The sequence below is a fragment of the Tamandua tetradactyla genome, chromosome 15, assembly GCF_023851605.1.
Source record: "Tamandua tetradactyla isolate mTamTet1 chromosome 15, mTamTet1.pri, whole genome shotgun sequence".
NCBI classification, from domain to species: domain Eukaryota; kingdom Metazoa; phylum Chordata; class Mammalia; order Pilosa; family Myrmecophagidae; genus Tamandua; species Tamandua tetradactyla.
The window spans coordinates 46,308,273-46,333,272 of record NC_135341.1 but is presented as its reverse complement, the minus strand read 5'-3'; the positions used below and the strand labels follow the sequence as shown (position 1 = coordinate 46,333,272).

The 25,000-nt window shown below is 38.0% G+C and overlaps 1 long non-coding RNA gene across 1 annotated transcript in view; it reads right to left on the bottom strand.

The window, feature by feature from the left end:
• Positions 1-386: 386 nt before the first annotated feature.
• LOC143657385 (uncharacterized) overlaps positions 387-25,000 on the bottom strand; it is a 66,041-nt gene continuing 41,427 nt past the window's right edge. Inside the window, exon 3 of the long non-coding RNA XR_013162833.1 lies at positions 387-590. This is a non-coding gene — a long non-coding RNA (uncharacterized LOC143657385). The remainder of the gene's footprint in view (positions 591-25,000) is intronic.

Sequence of the window (25,000 nt, the reverse complement as noted above, 5' to 3'; positions counted from 1 at the left end):
AATATGGCTACAATGGTCAGGGGTGTTCATAGCAGCTACTCATTTAGTGAATAGTGGGGATACACTTAAAAATATATAACAATGACTTAAACATGACTTAAACGTGATAGAGGCTTAGAAGCTTATTTGTCTCTCACATGAGAGTCTGAAGGTGGGCAATCCATGGCTGTTTTCCCCACAAATGGCTCAGAAACCCAGTGTCTCTCAGTGTGTCATTTATCTCTGTGGGATCAGTCATCATCTTCACAGTCCAAGGGTAGCTGAAAATCCACGCACAATATTGTCATTTAGGTAGCACATTATAGAAAGGGGTAAAGTGAATGTACCAGATGTCTTTTTTAAGGATGACTCCCAGCAGCCACAAATGATAAAAGCCCAACTACCAGTGGTTTAAAAGATTAGAACTTTTATTCCTAAATTGTCAAGAACTTTAAAGATAGATGTTCCTGGTCTTGTTTCAGCAATTCACCATGTCATGAGGGGCCCATACTTCCATTCTGCTTCTTCAGTGTGCTGACTTTATTTCTTCAGTCTGTGATCTTATAGTAGTAAGATGATGGTTGCAACTTTAGGCATCATATCCTTACAACCTGCACCAAAGGAAGAGATGGTAGGAATGGGTTTTCTTTCTTCTTGTGTTTCTCCATTTTTATTTTCCCAGAAGTCCTAAGCAGCTCCCTCCCATTTCCTTTGCGAGCAATGGATCTCTGGATCCAGTGGATCTCATACCCACCTTTAGAACAATCACTAGTAAAAGGGAATGTGATTGCCAAGAGTGACTTCCACTTGAACAAAATAAGGAATCCATTAGCAAAGGAAGAAAAAGAGAATGACTTGTGAGTAGGAAAGCAATAGAAGGATACATTATTATCTGTAAGGGGAAACAGACAGTAATTATTTCCCTCCTGCTTCTAGGAACATGATACTGAATTTCTTCCTGGATAAATGGCAAGAAGTAAGTTAAATTTGGATCATTGTTTCAAGTTTATAGCTGGTACTTGTTATCAACCTGTTTTTGCATCATAAAAAAAGCTGGAATAAGAGGAAAATTTTGCTCTATTAATCTTTAGGTCTGAGCCAGGTTTCCTACTTTCAGTTCTGTTCCCTGCAAGGTGCTGCCTCCGCAATGCTAAAAGCTATTTTCAGGAGGATGTTCTGGACAGAAAAAGCAGTTTCCTAAAAATAATCTCGCAGTTCAATCTTACATCTCCCAGAACTGACGCACCTTATCTTGTTGATAGGGACTGCAATCCTACAACAGGGTCATCAGCCCTAACTGAATTGCTGGTAATGATGAAATTAAATTCTCACCCTTCCAGCAGAGCAGTACTTTGCAATGTTACCCATCCAAGCATGACATTTGAGAAGTAATATGGGCAGACCACATCCAGGTTTGCAACGTAGAACTGGAGGCTTGACATGACAGGTAACTTGGCTTGCTCAGATTTCATCCAGATTCTTTCCGTAGAGAGAAGAAAAGGAAAGTGATGCTTCTTGGGTCTCTAGTATATGGTAGGTGTTTTACATGTATTATCTATTTAAGCCTACAAGTATAAGTGAAGTTGGTCTTGTTTTACTTGAAACCACCTTGCTGGGTGGATATGGCTGGGCATCTCATTGACTGGCATTGGAGTTTAGGCATTCAGAATTAGAAAGAGCCAAACACATCTCTTTGCAAAAGCCAAGGGTTCAAGTTCAATAACTCAACAATATGAACAGGAAAGGGAGGAAAGGCTGTAAGGAACCATGGAAAGACTTAACGTTATTTCATAAAAATGGGTTGTCATAAACAAAGTTCAAGGTTGCATGTGGTACATGAGTATCCTTAAGGTTTTGATTGGGGAATGAGTATTCCATTAGCAAGTGGCAGAGCTGTTATCTCAGTGCTGGCTTAGTGCTGGTCCCAAATCATGGCTCTTTATATTGTACCACATGGTTTCTCTTAAAGATGAGAGGAACTGTCTGGATGTGATTCTGAACCACCTTATTCCTGAGGCTGGATCCTTGGGGAAGCAAGTGCGGCCTCCCGTTGAGACATGGAATTGTAACTCCTTGTCCCCTCTTGGTTCTGTCCTCATTTCCTTGTCTCTGCTGTCTCTAGCTCCCCACAGCTGAGTCTTCTGATGCCTCTACTTACAGGGTCAGGGTTAAGCCAGACAGAGACAGGAGGCACAACTACAACCCTATGTAATTTTATTAAGAGCTGTATTACAAGAATTATTTTGACTGCCTGTTACCAAAGACAAGCTTTAACCAATTTAGGTGAAAAGAGAAATTCATTAGAAAGATATTAGAATAGCCAAAACAGGGGCAAGGCAAAAGGACATCTGGGCATCCAAGACAACTAGAATCAGGTACAAAAACCTACAACATTCTTTCTCTCTGTCTCTCTCTTTCATTCCAGAATGCTTCCATCCAGGTTACAAAACATGGTTGCTGGTGTTTCCCAACATCTTACAATTTCTGCTGCCTGAGATGACTGCCTCTCTTTCCACAGTTTAGGACTCAAAAGTATTCTGAGAAAAAACTTCGCTTATCCCTGGAGAGATATGTGTATGGAAGTGGGTACAAGCAGGAGTTTCAGTCATGAAGCACAGATACAGCCACCAGGAGCTTATCCTTTTATTTCAGGGGAAATTCCTAAAAAGGGAGGAATTGTGAGCCAAAAGCCATCTCAAGAGGCATCTGCTGTGACACCCTCCCCAGACCTAAGATCTAGGGGGCAAATTGATGCCTACTGTGCTCCTGCCCAGCCAGGAAAACATCTTACTGACAAAGGGAGACATTTTCTTTTTTCTGCATGAGCTTTGAGGGAAAGGACATGCTCTCTCCAGAAAATTCAATATATTAGACCTGAGCTTTGTATATGTTTGGAATCCAAATTTACATTATCTGCTGGATAAATACATTATATATTTACCTTACATAAGCCAAAAATTAACATGAAAATTAGCTAATAATGCCCTAGAGAACATGACAGAACCAAACATTAAATAGCTCAAGATTTCCACATACCAAATTATATAGGATCCCATCATAAAAAGAAACGACCTGCTAAAATAAGCTCACAAGCAACAATTACAAAGCACTTTAGAGAACAAGCTATCATTAACAAGAGTCAGGACACAATACAAAAAGGACAATTAGATCCTCCAAGAAGTTGAGATAATAGAGCAACATTCTGAAAGCAAATAACAAATAATATGTTTAAAATTATGAGCCATAAAATGAGAAATAAAATACCGAAGAATAAGATCGAGTGGTATAAATATAAAAGATTTGAAAAGGAAACAAATAGCTTTATTGTGCCCTTTATAAATGACACACATTGAACTGCACACGTATAAAGTATACAATTTAATACGTTTTGTCATATGTAGACACCAGTGAAACCATCACCACAATCAGGAGAGTGGACATATCCACCACTCCTAAAAGTTTCCTTGTGCTCCTTGTAATTCATTCCTTTCACTCCTATCTGCATTCCTTCCCCAAGGAATCTCTGATCTTCTTGTCACTGCAGATGAATTTGCATTTTCTAGAGTTTTATATAAATGAAGTTTTACAGTATTTGCCCTTATTTCTCTGCCTTCTTTCACTTATCATAATTTTTTTGAGATTCATCTATGTTGTGTAAATCAATAGTTCATTTGTTTTACTGGGAAATAGTATTCCACTATATAGATTTAGCATAACATTTTGTCCATTTAGCAGCTGATAAACATTTGGGTTATTTCCAATTTTTGTCTGTTACGTATAAAGTTACCATGAACATTCATGTACGAGTCTTTGCATGAACATATACTTCTTTACTCTCAGGTTAATACCTGGCAGTGGGATAACCAAAATGTTTTCAAAAATGGTTGTAAGATGGCATAATGGCAGGGATTTTAATGGAATATTATTATTGCTATGTTTCAAGTCTATCATTTGCTTTATTTCTTCTATTTATGCCTTTGATCCTTGTTCTATTTTCTTCCTTTTCTGACTTTTTTTGATTATTTAAATCTTTGTGATTCCATTTTGTGTCCTTTTTAATTTATTAGGTATAACTCTTCATTTTGTTATTTTAGTGATTGATGCAGGGCTTACAGTTTACACCCTGAATTTATCATTTAATTTATTACTTCACATATAGTATGAGAACTTTATAGTAGTCTACCTCCACTTCTCCCTTCCTGGCTGTATGCCATTGTTGTCATACATTTTCCAGCCTAGTTGGTGAAAACATGCACTGTTCCCTTTCAATGTGAGTGCAGGGCATTTTTGGCTTTAATATTTTGGGGTAGTTTTTCCTTAGCCTCAGGTAGTTTATTTAAAAATATGCACTGATTAGTATTCTGCTGAATATGCAAGGAGGCCCTTCTGGAGATCTCTAGGTTGTTTCTCTTTCCGCAGCCCTCTCCCCTCTTTAGTCCTCTATCCTGCAAGTTCTAGCCACGTTGATTTTCTTCAACTTTCAACTCAGAGAAGCTACCAGGCTTTATCTGGGTTCCCCTTCCCCTCTGGCCTAGAAAATCTCTCAGGATAATAATTTCCTGTTTCCCATTTCTCAGGAATCAACTTCCTTCATCGGCTGATGTCCAATGTCTTGAGAACCATTGCTTCATATATTTTGTCTGTGTTTTTTTGGGGGGGGAGGAAGGGAGGGCTGGTTCAAGCAGGAGGAAAAATCTGGTCACTGTGATTTTATCTTGGATGGAAGCAGAAATCCAGTATTCAAATGGGATTTTTTTGAAATAAAAAATACCATCATTGAAATCAATAATGTGAAGGAGGTATTAAAGGGCAGGTTATATAGAGCTGAAAAGAAAATTAGAAGCCTGGAATATAGATCTAAGGAAAATATCCAGATACAGAACAGAAATAAAAAATACGGAGAACATAAAAGAGAGGTTAAAAGATTTTGAGGACAAGATGAGAAAGTACATCATGCATCTAAAAATAGAAGTTCCAGAAAGAGAAAATAAAGAGGCTATAGGAAATGTATTATTAAAAAATATGTATGTATTTAGGATAAATGAAAGTCATGGATTCTCAGCTTGAAGAAGCTTCCAGGCAATATAAATAAATCCATGCCTAACACATTGTTGTAAAACTGCACAACACCATAAACAAAGAGAAAATCAGAATAGCAGTCAGAGAAGAATAGTACACGAAGAAACAACATTTATCCTGATGGTAAACTTTCCAAAAGCAACAACAGAAGATTGACATAAAATGATGGAATAACAATGGGAAAATTAATTCTTAATCTAAAATTCCATATTCAGCTAAATATCATTCAAGAGTAAGGGCAAAATGATATTTCAGACAGAGACTGGGAGAATTTACCACTCACAGATTTTCATTGAAGGAGCTAAGGTTGTACTTTAGAATGAAGAAAATTAAATCCAAAAGGAAGATGAGATACAGAAAGCAAGTTGTTGGAATTAATATGACAAAATATCAACATCTGTTTGATCTTCATGTATACATAGCTGTCTAAACTATTTCTATGCCTTTTGTCTTTTTCTTTTTTTTTTTACATGGGCAGGCACCGGGAATCGAAGCCGGGTCCTCGGGCATGGCAGGCAAGCACTCTTACCTGCTGAGCCACCGTGGCCTGCCCTTGTATTTTTCTTTTTAATAGTTTTCTTTTTTCTCATGGGCAGGCGCCGGGAATCGAACCCAGGTCTCTGGCATGGCAGGCGAGAACTCTGCCTACTGAGCCACCATGGCCCGCCCTGTATGTTTTCTTTTTAATTTAAAAAAAAAAAGAAAGAAACCTGGAGAGTATGGTATAATGGAAGCCAAGCTAGGAGAATGTTACTACGTAAAATGCTGCTTAGAAATCCAGTAGAATGAAGACAAGAAATTACTTACAGTTTTTCAGGACAAAGCTCATTGTTGAGCTTGATAAGAGCAGTCAATGACACCATGAAAGATAAACCCAGCTTGGGCTATAATTGATTAACGAAATCCTGTAATTGATTTGTCTCTTAAGCATTGCTACCTGACCAGAATATCAGACCTTCTCTGTGTAGTATACAAATGTAAATTGATATCACCAGTCATAATCCCCAAATTCATCAACACAAAACAACATAGCTACAACTCTTCAGTGGCTCTTCTTTGCCTACACAGCAAAGCTTGAATTCCATAGCATAACACATAAGGCAGGATCTGTCTCCTGTCCACCTCTTCGGGTCTATCTCTTTTTGTAGCATTAATGTAGACCTACTAATCTGAACTGATCACCTGGATTGAAAATCTAGCTTGCCTGCTCAGAACTGTGATTTATCTGCTATCTTGAATTTCTAAATGTTCACTTTAGCTCCCATCTTGCCTTTCTTGACTCTTCTATCTCTTTAGCCATCCTAGAGATCTTGGTATCTGTTCTATTTTACCCATGATCTGTGATATTTAACCTTATTCTATTTTCTAGATGGAGCCTGCCTTCCTATTCATAATACATTGACCACACAGGCTACACTTCTACACTTCACAGGTCCTTTGTGTTTTGCTGGAATCTCAGACCAGGTGATGTTCCTAACATATTTAGGTCCTGATGCCATCAAAGACCCATTTAGTAAAACAGAATTATCTCTTCAGCACTTCTGATGGCTATTTGTTCAGCCTGTATTTTAATGGCTGCAATAACGGGGAGTTGAGTAGCTTAAAGGCACCATGCTTCACTTGGGACAACTCTGGTTAATAAGATATTCTTTCTTAGCTTGAGAAAAAATCTTCCTCCATGTACCTTCCAAGCACTGGTCCTAATCTAAGGTCTAGAATGACTACACTTTTGATATTTGAAATTAGGCTATAACCAGTTGTGTGGTGTTAGACCGTTGGATTCAAATCCCAGCTCCAACATTTGAGCAACCACCATGAGCCTCAGCTAACTCGCATATAAAGTGGGGATAATAATAGTGTATGCTTCTTAAGCTTATGTAAAGATTACATTAAAAATCCTGTCAGATGTTTAGCACAACACATGACCTCACACAGATTGAGCCCTCCAAAGATGCTGGCACTTGCTAAGTATTAAACAGATGATATTTTATCCTGTACCATCCTTCACCCCTTCTGAATTCTGAAGCCAGGGAATGGTGGTTGCCTTTAAGGTGGGGTACTTTGGCAGCTTCACTCAGGGCCACTGCTTACCAGGAAGTGTGGGAAGCGGCATTAATTTTAAGATGGGCAGAACAGCCCTGATGTGGTCAGGGGAGCACAGCCACCCCAACCAGGTGCCAGAATTTCCCTCCAACATGTCTGAGACCACCATGCACAAGCACCAGGGTTATAAAAGCAGTGACACTGAAGTCATACTATTACGGCAGTTCATGATTCAAAAGAGAGTTCCATCTAAATCATGATTTCATCTATGCCTTATTATCTTCCTTTTACAAAAGAGAACACTAAAGCTCACATGAATGAAGGAAGTTGCTCAGGATCATAAAGAACAAAAGCAAGTGCCATTTGTTGAATGCCAAGGCATTGCACTGGGAAAATTTACATATGCCATCTCATTTTATTAAAAATAAAAAAAAAAGAACACCCACCCATGGTGTAGTGATATTAGCAGACCATTTTGAGATAAAGAAACAGGTTCAGAAAGGTTAAGGAACTTTCTAAAGCTCACACAGCTATAATAAGCCCATTGCTGCAAAAGTCTACGTGCTCACTATAATCTCAACATGGCCAAGAGGGATTACATAAATATGAGAATTCTCTGAACAAATTCAGACAGAAAGGAAATGATGACTCTGTCCCCCTATCCTTCAGCTCCCTCACAGAAAGGCATGTAAAAATACCAAGATTTTCCCCACTTTTCCTCCATGCTCCAAAAAAATAAAATATGAGAAAGAAATTGACCACTTCTTCTGTACACAAGAGTATTAAATAAATGCTCAGTAGTTAGTGGCAGAGATATTGATCCATGTGAAGCATCTGCTGCACTTTGTTCAATTAATGCAAGCTTTTCAGGGAGAAAAACAAAGAAGTCCACAAGATTCATTTTTTCCAGAAGCAACTACAGTAACAAAGCCATTTCTAGCTCCAGCAGATTTTCCACAGTGAGCTCTCTCTGGCAGAGCTGAGTTGTTGCCAAGAAAAGCCTGTGAGCAGTGCCACATCCGGTCCAAAATGGAGAACTGGGATTAGAAGAAGTGATTGATTAGGGCCACACAGAACAGAGCAGAAAACTGTGATAAATTGGCAGATCTGGTTAAGGAAGCACTAAGGGACATTTTTCAGATTCTGTACATCAACCTTGAAACAATCCAAATAACTTGCTGCTCCAGGATCCTGGTCCTTCTGACCTACCCAGGCTTGGTCCACTGTAACTTGGTCATATCATTAAACCTCACCCATTTTTTTTTTCTGATGCCTTCATTCCAGACTTGTCTATGTGCATTTGGCTTTGGAAAAACTTTCAAAATTGTAGTCCACTGAGCAATGGTGTCTTTCAAATGTAGTCTGTCACTGAATCAATGTTTTTCTTTTCCAGGATTATCAATACACATAGAGATATTTGCACCTCCGAGTCAGCCTTAACTAGTAGGATAAAGTTTTAGTAATAGGCTGCTCAGATATCCAAGCTGAGCACTTAGCCCATTCCCTTCTGTTTACCTGAGACTGAGGAAAGCTCAACTTATTTCCATGAATGAGAGTTCTTCTCACTGGGAAGAGAGCCTGCACTCATGCCACCTCACCCTTCCCCCCAAAACTGTATATTTTGAAGATTCAATAGAACATGTCCGTCTGTCCTTTGTTCCTACAACATTTTTGTACATCTTTATCCTGAATTTGTCATGCTTAAAGATGTTTTGTTTGACTGGCCATTTCATTGAACTGTGACCTTTCTATAGCCTGGAGCAGTTTCTTTTTTGTCTTTGTGGTCACAGAGCCTATCATGGTCCTCAGTGTAAAGTCAGGTTTCGGTGAATGTAAGAGAAGTGGAAGGCAAGGGGAAAGGAAGGAAGGAACATTTATCCAGATTGCATCCTAACCCTTTGGTTTCTAACAATCTACTTGGGAAAAAAAAGTAAACCAAAGGAAAGACTAACATGGCATGTATTCTATGTACAAAAGAATCAAAAAGAACTATGGGCACTAAAGAAAGCTGGGATCACCTCCATCCTCATACCTATATTTCTGCATCTGCTTCTTCTAAACCTCTGTTTTCATTCTCTCCATACCAGCCCCAGTCCTTGATCTTCAGGTCATTGTATCAGAAGTTCTTGTTCGTTTCCTCATTCATTTGACAACATATACGGAGCACCTACTACGAGTTAAGCAATTCATGATTTTAAGACACCCAGACCCATTGGGCAGGCAGGGGAAAGATCTCACTAAAGCACTGACTTATCTCTTCCACTTTCTGCCAAAAAATGAATAGAAGACATACTAGATTACCTGAAAGATTAATTTACTGGGTAAAATACCTTTAGAACATCCAGCTCTTTAAAAATGTCATAGGTGAATTAATACCCATTATCAGGGGAAAAGTGTGACACTCCTACAGTGAACTTTTTGGCTTCTAAGCCAACCTCTATTCCTCTGAACATCCGTTTCCTTCTTCTAGTTACTCCTTTTCAATACCTTATTGGTTAGACTCAGGAATGGACATGTGACCTAACTCCACTGAATGAGATATGAGAGTAAGTCTGATGGAGGTTTGTGGGAAGTTTGCTTTGTTCTAAAGAGACAGCAATGGGAAGAGAAGATTCCTCTTGTTTTCTGATTGTTGTCATGATGAATGTGGTATTCAGTACCCTGTAGTACTCCTGCTACCAGCATGATGATATAGCCAACCCCAACACTGGCAAGGTAGAATGGAAAGAACCTGGTCCTTTGGTGACCAAACTGCAAATGAAGCCCATACTAGCTCTGGGTTAAATGAAATGTGAGATAATAAGCATATTTGTTGTTGTAGCCAGTTCAAGTTTTAGCTTCTTTTATGTGAAGCCAAAAGTTTTCTAAATGATGAGTTGCTGTCTTACTCATGTGGAGGTACTAGCAGGACAGAGGCCAAGGAGGATTAAAGTTCCCTGGATGAGCCCTATGGACTGTTTTCATAAGACAGAAACATAATGGCACTTGGAAAGGAAATGTCTCAGGCAGAGTTCAGTGAAGGAACCTGAAGCCTCTTATGTATTTCAAGAAGGAAGGGATTTAACACAGAGAAACTGAGGTGTTTACAACTATCAGAAAGTCTGAGAAAATAAAGTCAGAAAAGTAGCTACAGGCACTCAGGAAAATGGAAATGCAAGAATCGCAGTGGAGTGGCCACCAATGATCTCAACATGCTTACAATACGAGGATGGCTAACTGTATGAGTCAGAGTAAATCAGAGAAACTGAACCAGTAGGAGATTGTTTATATATTTATGAGATTATTCACATGAATTGGCTTAAATAATTGTGGGGGCTAGTTAAGTAAGTCCAAAAGACATAGGCCATCAGGAAGGACAGGCTGGAACCTCCAGCTCCAGCTGAAGTTGCTAGACACAGGCAGAAATTCTTCTCTAGGGAAGACTCAGGTTTGCTAAATCCTTTGGACTGATTGAAACAAGCCCATCCAGATTATCTAGGATTATCTCCATGACCCAAAGTCAATGGACTATGGACTTTAACCACATCTACAAAATACCTTCACAGCAACACCTGGAGTAGTGTTTGATTGAAAAACTGGGAGCTATAAGTTAGTCAAGTTGTGCTGGTTTGAAAGGATATATGTACCCTAGAAAAGCCATGTTTTAATCAAAATCCCATTTTGTAAAGGCAGAATAATCCTTATTCAATATTATATGTTTGGAACTATAATTAGATCAGCCCCCTGGAGATGTGATTTAATCAAGAGTGGGTGTTAAACTGGATTAGGTAGAGGCATGCCTCCAACCATTTGGGTGGGTCTTGATTAGTTTACTGGAATCCTATAAAAGAGGAAACATTTTGAAGAAAGGGAGATTCTGGAGAGAGCAGAACAACATAGCTATGAGAAACAAAGAGTCCACTGGCCAGCGACCTTTGGACATGAAGAAGGAAATTGCCTCCCAGGGAGTTTCATGAAACAGGAAGCCAGGAGAGAAACCTAGCAGATGACACTGTGTTTGCCACGTGCACTTCCACCTGAGAGAAAAATTTTGACTGTGTTCGCCTTGTGCCTTCTCACTTGAGAGAGGAACCCTGAAGTTCATCGGCCTTCTTGAACCAAAGTATCTTTCCCTGGATGCCTTAAATTGAACATCTCTATAGACTTGTTTTAACTGGGACATTTTCTTGGCCTTAGAACTGTAAACTAACAACTTAATTAAATTCCCCTTTTTAAAAGCCATTCTGTTTCTGGTATATTGCATTCTGGCAGCTAGCAAACTAGACCACAAGTTGACATATAAAACTTAACATCACAGTAATTCTCAGAAGAATGTCCCAAAACAACTGGCAGAACCCAAGTGTGTCATCTGTCAATACCCTTGTACCTGCTCACATTGGCTGATGGAAACTGAGATTATTGGTTGTAGTTTGCAGCAGCTCAGATGGCTGCAGTCAGAAGCAAAGAGTTGAGCAGGGTAATGGTCCAGAATTCATAAAGTCTTGAAGTCTCTTAAAGCAGGGACAAATTAGAGGTGACTCTTGAAAGTTTAGAACTTTACTTCATCGCACTTCACTTCTTAAAGCCCACATCGCTGGGCTTCTTACCTCAATGGGTCAAGGGATGGCTGACAGTAGGGGAAGATGACAATAGAAGGAAGTGGATAAGAGGAGGTATATACTTTTTCTTCTCCATTCCCCTAGAAGGAGGAATTAGTATTTTTATTTGTTAGATTAAAAAAAAATACATGGATTGGATTGCATTTTCTAAGGCGATATCTTTGCTCCTACTTCTGGCTCTTCAGCATAGATAGAGACATCTAAATTAATGAGTGTATCTGGGGATCCATTCACAGAGTCAGAAACTTCTTTTGACCAGCCCAATGAGTGATTCTCAGCACTTAGGAAAACCTTGGAGAAAATCATCCCTCTTGTTTCCAAAGGAAAGGAAAATCAATTTCTATTCTTATTGTATACTTCCAGCATGGTTGAGAAAACTAGAACATGTAAGAAAGCTGTTGCTACTTAAAAGGAGAGAGAGTCACATCCAAAAAAAAAAAAAATGCCAGAGGTTAATGGGCTGTTTTAGAGGACTAGCCTTTGATTCTATTGCGTTTCCAAAACAACCCAAGATACTGTTGCAGAATACTTAAGGATCCTTAAGCATCATTTAAAGCAAGCAGAAGTGAAATAATCTTGTAGATAGACTATCTGAATCTACACAAGAAGGCTGGGGGGAAAGCGTCCATGTATTTGATGATGTAGAGACTTGAGGGCAAAGAGCACTGTTAGAGTGAATGATGATATAAATGTTGTATTAGATGATGTAAGGGTGGGTCCAAAACCCCCAATTGCTGGAGTCAACTGACACACTCCATTCTAAGCTCAACTTGACAGAAAATGTTCAGCCCCTCTACTTCACACCATTAACAAAGCTGGTCATGGAAGAGAAAGAGGAAGTGGGTACTCACTCCAGAGAGTGCTACAGGGTGTGGTGGTAGCACCAACCATAGCCCCATGGACAAGGATGGGGCAGTCGTTTGCTACCAGGGGGGCATTTGGCAATGTCTGGAGACAGTTTTGATTGTCATATCTTCATTGGGGAGCTGTACTGGCATCCAGGATGCTGTTAAATATCCCATCATGCATAGGGCAGCCTATTCCTCACAACAAAGAATTATCTGGCCCAAAGAGAAGAAATCATGGTCTAGATGAAAAGGAACTCCAACAACTAAAAACCTCAATAGCAGCTTTGCAGGTTTTCAAGAAGCTGGATGAATATTCATTAATAAGCTCTCCAAGAGCAAATGCTAAAGTGAGGTATGCTCTAATTCCAGTGTTTGTAGGCCAACTCACTCATTCCCTAGAAGAGATTCTACCTGGGAAACAAAGAACCATGAGGAGGTTGCTTCCTGGCAGGAAGCCAAAGCAAAGGGAGGTAATCAGATTATATTAATGGCCAGAGCTGCAAGAGGCCTGACATACCTTGTTTTAGTTAGTTTCCCTATAACCCTGAGATGAGAACTCATTGGATAAGACAGTAAGAAATGCAAGACAGAGAACTGGAGGAAGCCAAGCAAGGGAGGGATCTTGGGCAAAGTCCCAGGAAGACATAAGTACAAAAGCGCAAATTTTGTTCTGCAGTGCAAGTTACACCTCATACAAGAGGATAGGGCTTTAATCTTGCCACATCCAGTAGTTACTGCTTAAAGGTCACAGTGGAAAAGTAAACTTCCAGACACTTCCAGCTGTTCATATAGGTGGGCCAAACGGGCTCCAGCATGCGCTGGCTGTTGGAATAAAAAGACACACTGAAGGTAGGGAACACGTAAAAGAAAAGGGCAAAAAATAACTCCAAGTGGATGTGCGCTACACTGCACCACTATTTCAACTGACGTTACAGGACCAACTTCAATTCCAGTTATTTATGGAGCACCTCCCGTGTCCAAAACCCAGCTGCCAGAGACAAAAGTTCTTTACTTCACCATCCCTGGATATAACTGCCATAATTGCTAGCTTAAAGTCTGTCTGCATTTGTTACATTCCACTCCTCAATTTATGCTTTTTTCTGGTTTGTGTATTTCCGAAAACTCCATTATAGCACATTTTCTGATGCAACCCAGATGTCAGTATATCGGTCAAACTCCCAAATCCTTGCCCCATGAAAAGCTAAAAAGACCTCCCCAATATTGTTGAAAATACGGGGATTCTAAATGGTCCTCTCTGCATCAGTATTTTGCTTTATATATTTCACCCTTAGTCGCCAGGGTAAGACCTAGGTCCTTTAACCATTTGCACAAATTGCCCATTGGCACCAAGAGTTTAGCAGGTGTTTGGGCTGACCTAGTTGAAATTGCAAGCAGCGCAGAAGGAAGTTAACTTTCCTCTTAGGACGGAAATAAAGTCCTTTCTTGGGTCCTGCCATAAGCATCTTGTGAGGCTCTGTGGGTTCCTAACACCACCCCAGTGACTTGTCAAACTATTCCTTCCACATAAATACACAATGTTCTTGTAAAGAGGAATTATGGGGAAAAAGAAGGCTTCCTTCCATGAGCCTTCATTTTAATCAGGTTACTTTATTTATGTGTGTGCATTACCCTGGCATATTCTTGCCCCTCCCTTGATTTATATGTTTGTTTTAATTTCTCTGTCATTATTTTAGATACGACTCATAAACCATGTATATTTGGATCAAACCTGGGAGTTTTCGCTTTTATCATATCCATTCACATTTATTATGAAAATTGACATATTTGGTCTTATTTCCCTCACCTTAGTTTAAGCATTTTTTCATGCCTCTTTACCTCCTTGATTCCTATCTTTTGCCAAATATCTGGTGTTTATTTGCTCTTTTTTACCCAAAAGATTTGAAAGTTGTGCATTCTATCTTTAATTAGCTTATAGCTACCCTTACATTTCAAAAGAATATTTGATCCTATATTCTTTTATCTGTGTCAAGAGTATTGAAGGACCTGTTGGCCCTCTCTACGTAAAGTATGCTTTCATTTCTTGCCTACCTATGCCCTCCTCCAACTTCCCAAATTTTTTAGTATAACCCTGGTTGTTAAGCTCAAGTTGACAACATTGTTGCATTGTAAGTATTTTCCTTTTGATGATTATTTTTACATTTGCATTAATTTTCCTTACAAAATTGAATTTACTAACTCAGACATTAATTCTAACTTTGTTTTATCATTGCACATTAAATGTTTTTTATATCATATTTCTTTGTACTTGATATCTTTATGGTGATTTATGTCTAAAATGATTGGACCACTTTTTGAGAGAGCAGAATTTAAGAAGGGATGTGAGCTGTATGCTTTCTGAAATCTTGTCTGTCTGGGAAGTTCTCTCCATTTGCCTCATTGAGAAGTGTTCAATTGCCATCTATAGGCATTGCTCCATTTTCTTCTGGTCCTTAGAGATACAGAAAAGAAGTGAAGTGTCAACTTTATCATTTTTATGTTTGTTTCATCTACATAATTGTTTGTAAGACTTTTTTCTTTATTCTTAAAGTGTTTATTTTTTACCAGGATATTTCTAAATGTGTCTTTCTTTATATTCATTTCTCTGATGCTTGATAAGCCCTTTTAATCTGAAGAGTGTAGTCTTTTCCAATTTAGGAAAATGGCTTTTATTATACCTCCTGAATCCATTTTTCATGACTCTTATCTTTTTGCTCATGATCTCAATCTTTTTACACTTACAAAAAATCTTTCTTTGCATTTCTGAATAATCAGATAATTTATCAAACCATCCTTCAAGCTCCATGAGTCTCTTTCCTGCCTTTTCTACTATGTTAACCATGATGCTCAGGATGGTTCTATAAATTAAGGAATTCATATTTTTCATTAAAAACAGTCTATTCTGATCTCAGATCTTTCCCTTTTCATCAGAGCAGTGTCCTCTTGTACTTACTAAGAATACAAATCGAAAGGTTCTTCTCTCCTATGCATGCAGCCCCCAAGCGGTCATGAAGATTGCCGCTTACCCCAGAGCCACCTGTTTTCAGGTCCCTGCTGAAGGTCTGGGGAGCGCACGTCAATCTGTGTCGCTACTTCCACAAGAAATAGGTGGAGACAGAGAGAGAGGGAGCCATGAAGAAGAAAATTCACTGCCAGCTGACAGCTTCTCTTTATGACACTTGGCGAGGCAAAGTTTTCTGGAGTCCCGCTGTCCTCTCTTAGGATCATTGGCAACTTGAGGCAACCCCATTTAATTAACTATGCTAATCGTGCCACCTGAGGGCTGGTGGGGAAAACCATAGCCACTCATTTCATATTATGAGCATAATATTCATTCATTTGCTCATTCATTCCAAAATATTTCTTGAGCACTTCTTTGTAACAAGCCTGGGTCTATGCATTGAAAAAATGATGGCAAATAAGCCAATTTATATATTGTGTTTTTATCATAGTAGAGGAGTTGGGTAATAAATAATAAGCAGATGATATAATATCAAGGAAGTATAAGTACTTTGAAGGAAAAAAAATAAAGACAGGTAAGTGGTGAGATGGTGAGAGAATGGAAATGTGCTATTTTAGGTAGAGTGGTCTGGAAAGAGCTTTCTGAAGAGGCTCATGTAAGGAGAAACCAGAAAAAAATGAGAGAGTGAGCCAAACTGATGTCTGGAGGAGGCAGTCCAGGAGAGGGAACAACAAGTGCAAAGGTCCTGAGGCAGGAAAATGATTGGACTCCTTGAGGGAAAGCAGAGGCCACATGTGTCAGGCCACATGAGTGAAGCAAAGCAGTAAGATGGAGTTTTGAGTGGCAATTTACTAAATTGTGCATGCTTTATTAGGCAACCCTGTGTGTATCTAGGCCATATTTAGTCTTCTTGTGAAAAGACTGCACCATTCAAGGTCTTTGACAACCTTGACCAATCAGGGTTATACATTATAGCAGAAAGCATCTCAGCAGCCCATTGTGGGGCTGGAATTAGTCCTGCTGAACCACAGACCTGGAATCTGCTATGTGTCCTCTGGCCACCAAAGGGTTCCCTGCCTTCTCCTTTCACCCTATCCATTGTGTTGGGCCAGCCTCCCACACTCCATTGTCCATAAATTTGGTCCTAAGCCTCTGCCAGCTAGAACTGAGCCCTGAATCTGCTGAGGAACCAGATACCCCTTTTACTGCAACCCACTGCTCCTTTGCATCACCCTCACTCTCCTGCTTAGACTACCACTCACAGTCTGGATCCTTCTAATTCCTACCCCAAATCCAAGTTTTCCTGGTAAGCCCCTGTCCTGGAGCCCTCACCTTCTCCTTGATCCTTATTCTTCCTCTTCTTCCCTGGCATTCTCTGTTTTCTTGCAAGTCTGTATTCCTGAGGTGTCGGTGGGTACGATGGGCCATCTACCACCCTCACCTTGCTCTACACCCAGACTAAGTGATGGAAACTGATGAAACCATATCCAGAATTTTCATAAGCAAAGACACTTTTAATTAAGGGAAAATAATAAGTTATTTTTCAAAGGGAACTTACCAGTATTAAGCAACCATCTACTTTATTCCATCCTAATATATTCAGCCACCTAATGCCCTTTCCAATTGGTCTGCCTTTTAAAATTTTAGTTTATGCCATGCAGAGGCCGTACACATATTTAAAATTTGTAACTCTAACATTTGCTTGAGACTACTGTTAACAAGAACTCACATTCTTTCTCAAACTAAATAGATACAGAGAGGACTTGTATTGCTTTACATCAAGAAAATCTTCCTTACAGTCATTTAGCAGAAACCTATATGGATTTCTCATTAAAGATCTTTTGACTAGTCAGGGTAATTGTTAGAATTTTTTCCAAACCACTTGGCATGTTATCAGGTGAGCAACACCTGGATAAGGCCAAAATGCCACAAAGATGGTCTCCCATAATAATACAGCTTTCCCTTAAAAAGTCACTCTTCAGGAGAAGACAAGCCAGTTCTATGGCTTCTGAATAAACCATATCATTGAGACAAGTTTTATTCTCTACCACCCACCTGCACATATTAAGGCACCTCCCAGTCTACTTAGTTTATGCAATGGCAGTAACTGATTGTCCTGTGAGCTGTATCTTGGAGACACTAGACCGATATAATATGGAACCAGCATGGCAGGTGGCTCAGCAACATCTGACCCAACCAGAACCACTTGACGCCAATATGCCTTACACTCTGAGATTGCCATTGGTGAGAACACAATGTACTTGCAGAGACTGAGAAGCCAAGGACCGTCTTTACTATATATCACATGCCAGAAAGGATGATCTTCTCAATGAGTCCAAGTGGTATTGACTCTGTTAAGCAATGGTTACAGTGTGTGGAAGAGAAAGAAGATCTGGCCCGAGTAGCTCCAGATAGGTGTGAAACTTCTCCTTTGTCTTCGCAGCCTGCCCATGTGGATTAATGAAGACCTTATTTCTAGTATTAAGAACAGTAGTTGATTTGACCAGGTGACCCGAGAAGATGAATTGACACAGGCTGTTATAAAATTCACAACATAAGCAGTAATTTCTCAAAATCCTTTTTTTTTCGTAGTAGAAGTTCTAGGGCACAAATTATTAATACCCAACTTAAGCAGCATTAGTTCACAGGCTGCAGATTCCATTTGGGAAATTTAAATCTCTGAGCAGTGGCTTACGGTGTTTAGGAAGACTGTAGCTTCACTAATCCCACAAGTTCAGCTGTCATAGTCTTACTTGAAGCAGGGACTGTGAGAAAATCTTAGAGGGCGTATGTTGTTCCCAATGAACAGCAATGTAAACAAAGTGGTCACTAAAGATAGAGATAATTTACATTTCAGTGGATTAAGCCCATACCTTGTGCAAACTCTGCCCATCCCTTTCTGCTCCAAACCCCAAGGGTTGCTAAGAGTCCCCAAGGGGTCCCACATGTGCTCATGAACAGATGTCTTTTTCTCTTCTCTGGTCCCATCACTGATGTTCATCTCTTAGGAAGCCGCTTAAGGGTGGTGCCCCACAGCTGCCTTTCTTCCAGGAAAACTCAATTGATTTAGTTCAGGTTCCCCAGAAACAAACTCCAAGAAAGAATTCAAGCAAAATTGCCTTGAGACAGCATCCCAGGAGAGAGAAATTGAGCAGGGAAGAGAAGGAAGCAAATAACAGGTGTGTCTTAAAGCCAGTCACCGTCTTTGACAACTGAAGGTTAATCCCACTAAGGAAATCTGGGAACTTATGTAGAAAGCAAACCTCAGAGTCAGCCCTCTGGGAGCCAAGTGGTATTTCTACACTCCCATCAGTCGTGATTTGAGATTTGCTGGGAGTGAAGGTCTTATTTCTGGCAAGTAAAAGCCCTCAGATAACTGGAAGATTGGCTGGCGGGCACTGCAATAGTGAGGCCCAAGAGGGCTTTTAAGAAATCTTCATCTAAACAACATTCACAAGCAGCCTATGCTTCCTTCTTGAAGTTTCATAGTTTTGGGCTTTACATTTAGTTCTATGACCCATTTTGAATTAATTTTTGTCTCTGGTATGAGGTATGGATCAAGAATTTGGTGTCTTTTTTTTTCATCTGAAAATCCAATTTTCCTAGCACCATTTGTTGAAAAGTCTATCTTTATTCCATTGAATTACCTTTGGAACTTCGTAGAAAATCCATCAAGCATATACATGTGGGCCTATTTCAGGATTTTCTATTCTGCTTTATTGATCTTTGGGTCAATCCTTTTACCAATAGCACACTGTCTTGATTAATGTAATCTTTATAATAAGTCTTGAAATTGGATAGTGTGCATAGAAACTTGTTCTTTTTCAAAATTGTTTAGCTCTTTTGCTTTTCTATATACATTTTATAATCAATTTCTACAAAATAATCCTACTTTGTTTGTGGTATTATTTATTGTTGTTCATAATTTTTTATTTTTATGAGGTGAAATTTGTTAATTTCCCACTTATACAGATTTTGGGGGGTTGTTTCCTGCTTAGGAATGCCCTCATCCAAACTTTTTTTTTTAAAGGACCTAGTCTGTGATTTATTCTAACACCTTTGTACTTTGTTATTAAGTTCATCTTCTTAATCCTGTCCAAGTATATTTTTGCATATGGTACTGGGCAGGATATGCTACTATTTCTCTCTAAAATCTTTTATTGAATGAGTCAAACTTTCCTCTACTTTTCAACAAATCCAATTACAGAAAAATTCAAATGCAGGTGTACATCATGGACTGTGAGTCCCTGAATATATAGCATTTGCAAACTGTTCTGAAAATACATTCCATATGTAAATGCCAAATATATTAATATGTAATGTAACATTGTGTCATTATTTCTTTTTTAAAAAGTTTTTATTAGAGAAGTTTTGGGTTTACATACTATTCATGCGAAAATACAGGATTCCCATAAACCACCCCACCACAAACACCTTGCACTGATGTGGTACATTTGTTACAATTGATAATAGTACTTTTTTACAATGGTACTAATTTTTTAATAGTAGTTCCCTTTGTTACAACTGATAAAAAAAATTTTTAATGGTACTATTGACTATTGCCTCTACTTAACATTAGTTGTATTTTTCTCAAATACCACCCAATTATTAGCACCTTGTATTAGGGTCATACATTTGTTATAATTCATGAAGGAACACTCTTGAGCTTGTACTGTAAACTATAGTCCATCATCTACAATAAGGTTCACTGTGTTATACAATCCTATGCTTTGTCTTGTAATTTTTATTCTAGTGACATTCACAACCTAAAGTTTCCCCTTTGAACCACATTCACCTAAATAATTCAGTGCTGTTAACTGCACTCACAACAATGTGCTAACATCACCACCATCCATTTCCAAACCTTTATAATCAACCTAAATAGAAATTTTGTACAAATGAAGCATCAGTTCCCCATTCCTAACCCCAATCTGTCTCTTGGTAACCTATATTCTAGATTCTAACTCAATGAGTTTGCTTATGATCGTTAGTTCATATCAGTGAAATTACACAATATTTGTCCTTTTGTGTCCAGCTTAACTCACTCAGCATAATATCCTCAATGGTCATCTACATTGTCACACGCATCAGGACTTCATTCCTTTTATGGCTAAATATTATTCCATTGTATGCATATACTATATTTTGTTTATCCATTCATTGGTCAATGAACACTTGGGTTACTTCCATGTTTTGGCATTAGAACATCATGCTGTTATAAACATCAGTGTTTAAATATCTGTGCGAGTTCTTACTTTCAATTCTTCTGGGTAAATACCTAGTAACGAGATTGCTGGATCATATGGTAATTCTATACTTAGCATTCTGAGGAACTGCCAAACTGTCTTCCACAGTGACTGTACCATTTTACATTGCCCCCAGCAATGAGTTTTCCTTTCTCCACATCCTCTCCAACATTTTTTTAATGTTTTTGTCCCAATAATAGTCCTTCTAGTGGATATGAAATATCTCATTGGGATCTTGATTTGCATTTCTTAATAGCTAGTGATTTTGAGTATTTTTTCATGTGCTTTTTGAGCATTTGTATATCCTCCTTGGAGAAATGCCTATTCAAGTCTTTTGCCAATTTTTAACGGGATGGTTTGTGTTTTTATTGCAGAGTTGTAGGATTTATTTATATATTCTGGATATTAAACGCTTATCGGATGTGTGGTTCCCAAATATTTTCTTCCATTTACTAGGTTGTCTTTTCACTTTCGTGACCCAGTCTTTTGATACTCAAAGTTTTTAATTTGGGGGAGGTCCCATTTATTCAATTTTTCTTTTGTTACTTACCCTTTTGGTGTAATTTAAGAAACCATTGTCTAAAACAAGGTCCTGAAGATGCTTCCCTACCTTTTCTTCTAGGAATTTTATAGTCTTGGTTCTTATATTTAAGTCTTTGATGACCTTTGAGTAATTTCTGTTTATGGTATAAGATATGTGTCCTCTTTTATTCTTTCGCATATGATTGTTCAATTCTCCCAGTACCATTTGTTGAAAAGACTATTATTTTCCAACTGAGTGGACATGGAAGGCTTCTTAAAAGTCAATTGGCCATAGGTAGGAGGCCTATTTCTGAACTCTCAATTTGACTCCATTTGGTCAATATATCTACCTTTGTGCCAGTGCTGTGCTGTTGTGACCACCATAGCTTTGTAATGTTTTAAAGTCAGGAATTTTGTTCTTCTTTTTCAAGATTTTATGGCTATTCAGGGTTCCTAACCCTTCCAAAATAATTTGATAATTGGCTTTTCCATTTCTTCAAAGTAGGTTGTTGGAATTGCATTGAATCTATAAAACATTTTGAGTAGAATAGATATCTTAACAACATTTCATCTTCCTACCCATGAACATGGAATGTCTTTCCACTTATTTAGGTCTTCTTTGATTTCTTTTAGCAATATTTTGTATTTTCTGTGCACAAATGCTTTACATCCTTAGTTAAAATTTATTGCCAGATATTTTATTCTTTTAGTTGCTATTGTAAATGGAACTTTTTTGGTAAATTCTTGTTCTGATTGTTCATTGCTTGTATATAGAAATACTACAGATTTTTGTGTGTTGATCTTGTACCCTGCCACTTTGCTAAATGTGTTTATTAGCCCTTGTAGCCTTTTTATAGAATTTTTGTAGCCTTTATATAGAATATATATATATATATATATATATATATATCATGCCATTGACAAATAGGTAAAGTTTCACATCTCCCTTTCCAATATGTATACTTTTTATTCTTTTTTTTTTTTTCTTGCTTAACTCCTTTGGCTAGAACTTCAAGTACAATATTGATTAACAGTGGTGGCAATGGACATCCTTGTCTTGTTCCAGATCTTACAGAGAAAGTTTTCAGTCTTTCACCATTAAGTATGAGGTTAGCTGTGGGTGTTTCATCTGTGCCCTTTATTGTGTTAAGGGAGTTTCCTTCTATTCTTATTCTTCTAAGTGCTTTTATCAAGAAAGGATGTTGGATTTTGTCAAATACCTTTTCTGCATCAATGGAAATGATCATGTAGTTTTTTTCCTTCATTTTGTTAATGTGGTGTATTACATTAATTAATTTTCTAATGTTGAACCACTCTTGTGTCCCTTGAATTAAACCCATTTGATCACAGTGTATAATTCTTTTAATATGCTGTTGGATTCAATTTGAAAGTATTTTGTTGAGAGTTTTTGCATCTATATTTATTAGAGAAACTGGTCTATAGTTTTTTTATTGTTTTATTTTTATCTGGCTTTGGTATAAGGGTGATGTTGGCTGTAGAATGAGTTAGGGTGTATTCGCTGTTCTTCAGTTTGGGGGGAAGAATTTAGCAGGATTGGCATTACTTAGTTTTGGAATGATCACCTGTGAAGCCAACTGGTCCTTTGTTTTTATTTTCTGGGAGGTTTTTGATGACTGATTCAATCTGTTTACTTGTAATTGGTCTGGTGAAGTAGTCTACTTTTTCTAGAGTCAATGTTGGTTGTTTGTGTGTTCCTAGGAATTGGCCCATTCCATCTAGGATGTCTAATTTTGGAGTATAAAGTTGCTCATAGTATTCTCTTATGATCCTTTTTGTTTCTGTGGGGTCAGTAGTAATGTTCCCCTTCTCATTTCTGATTTTATTTGTTTGCATCTTCTTTCTTTTTACGTTGTCAGTCTAACTAAGGGCTTGTCAATTTTATTGAACCTCTCAGAGAACCAACTTTGGTTGGTTAATTCTCTATTGTTTTTATTGTCAATTTCATTTATTTCTGCTCTAATCATTATTATTTCTTCCTTCTGCTTGCTTTGGCATTAGTTTGCTATTCTTTTCCTGCTTCCTCCAGGTGTGCAGTTAGGTCTTTGATTTTAGCTCTTTTCTTTTGAAGTAAGCATTTACGGCTATGAGTTTCCCTCTCAGCATTGCCTTCACTGCATCCATAAATTTTGATATGTTGTGTTCTCATTTTCATTCATCTCAAGATATTTTACTGATTTCCCTTGCAAATTCTTCTTTGACCCACTGATTTTTAAGAGTGTATTATTTAACTTCCATGTATTTGTGGATTTTCCAGTTCTCTGCCTGTTATTGATTTCCAGCTTCATCCTATTAAGGTCAGAGAAGATTCTATGTATAGTTTTAGTTTTTAAATTTATACAGACTTTTATGACCCAACACATGGTCTATCCCGTAGAATGACCCATGTGCACTTAAGAAGAATGTATATCCTGCTGTTTGGGGATGCAGTGTCCTATATTTGTCCATTAGGTCTGATTCATTTATCATATCATTCAAGTTCTCTGTTCCCTTATTGATCTTCTTTCTAGATGTTCTATCTGTTGATGAGAGTAATGTATCGAACTCGCCAAAATTATTGTAGAGGTGCCTATTTCTCCCTTTCATTTTGCCAGTATTTTGGAGCACCATATTTAGGTACATAAATATTTATGTTTTCCATTTATTCTTTTATTAGTATGTGTCTTAGTAGTCTATTAGGATTTATTTTTTTTTGAAGTACATTGTTCTTCTTGGATGTGTCTATTTATGTCTTTCATAAGAGTTGGGAATCTTTTGGACATTATTTCCGTGAATATACTTTCTGCTCATTTTCTTTTCTCTTTTCCTTCTGAGATACCCATGACGTGAATGTTTGTGCCCTTCATACTGTCACACAAATCTCTGAGACATTGTTCAATTTTTTCAATTCTTTTCTTTATCTATTCTTCTGACTGTATGATTTCAATTGTCCTGTCTTTCAGTTCATTGATTCTTGCTTCTGCCTATACAAATCTGCCATTGTATGCCTGTAGTGTATTTTCAATCTCTAATGTTGTTCCTTTCCTTTCACCCCCACAATTTCTTTAATGTTTCTTTTTAGGCTTTCTTCTTTATGCTCACACAATGTCTTCTTAATATCCTTTATCTCTTTATGACTATTTCCCTTCATCTCCTTGAATTGATGCAAGAGATTTATTTGAACTTCTTTGATTAGTTCTTCCAAATTTTGTATCTCCTCTGAAGTGTTCATTTAATTCCTTGTCTGAGCCATATATTCCTGTTTCTTAATATAGCTTGTAATTTTTTGCTGATGTCTAGATATCTGACTCTCTTCATGTCTTACCTCTGAAAATTAGTTTCTTCCTCTTGTCTAAGGTTTTATTGTTGATTGGCTTCATGTTGATTCTTTTTCGACCCTTAGTCCAACTTATTCTAGACCTTTAGAATAGCCTGAGTTTAAGTGATCAGATTTTCTCAACTCTTCTTTGTCTGATTCTTGCCCTGAATATTTGGTACAATTTTTAAGATTGCACTTTTTGTGTAATTGTTTCACCACTAGGAGAAAACTTCCTTTCGTCTATACCTTCTCCAGGAATCTTGATCATTTCTGTTTGTTTTCTTACAGAATTTCTCCTTAGCTCCTGTAATTTGTTTATATTCTCTCCCTCACTCAATGCCTCATTTTTCTTATTCTTAGTAGTTCTGTGACCCTCCTGCTTTACAGAAGTTCAGTTTAACCCTGCTACC